The sequence below is a fragment of the Eptatretus burgeri genome, chromosome 7 (genome assembly GCF_056783735.1).
Source record: "Eptatretus burgeri isolate ZD-2024b chromosome 7, Ebu_testis_v1, whole genome shotgun sequence".
In the NCBI taxonomy this organism is placed as follows: Eukaryota; Metazoa; Chordata; class Myxini; order Myxiniformes; family Myxinidae; genus Eptatretus; species Eptatretus burgeri.
In genome coordinates, this window is record NC_140967.1 from 51,571,041 (window position 1) to 51,571,590 (window position 550).

Consider the following 550-nt stretch of genomic DNA (forward strand, 5'->3'; position numbering starts at 1 on the left):
CCTGTCGCCTGTGTTCGTGTCCTCACAATTTTGGGCCTTGCCGCCCAATTTTCTCTCGTGCCCTTGCACGGTTTCGTGGCTGGGACACGTGTCTCCCTTAGCAGGCACTACCTTCTGCCGATTCTCCAACTATGGCACCCCCGGGCACTACACTGCCTCCGAGCCTACCAGCTCCCTAAACACCGGGGATTGCCCTCTCTGGCGACTCCCCCTCCACACTCACGTGGCAGGCTGGCTTCCCGGGCCCCTTTCCGAGGGTCGCCCGTGCCCACGCACTGCCCACGCGGCCTATGGCGCCCCGGGCCCCGCATCACCGGGTCACCCGTGCCCACTACACTATCCCGGCCCCCCCATGGGCACTTGGCCTACAGCGGCCGACTAGCCCGGTGCCCGGTGGACCCACTCAGCAATACTCACCTTTCCCAGCCACGCTCCCAACCCGTCAACAGGGCTCCTGCACCCCTCCAAATGGGTATCGAGCCGACACTCCCACCAACAACAAAACGACCTCCATTTTGTCAATTTGACTAACCCCCTAACTCACATTATA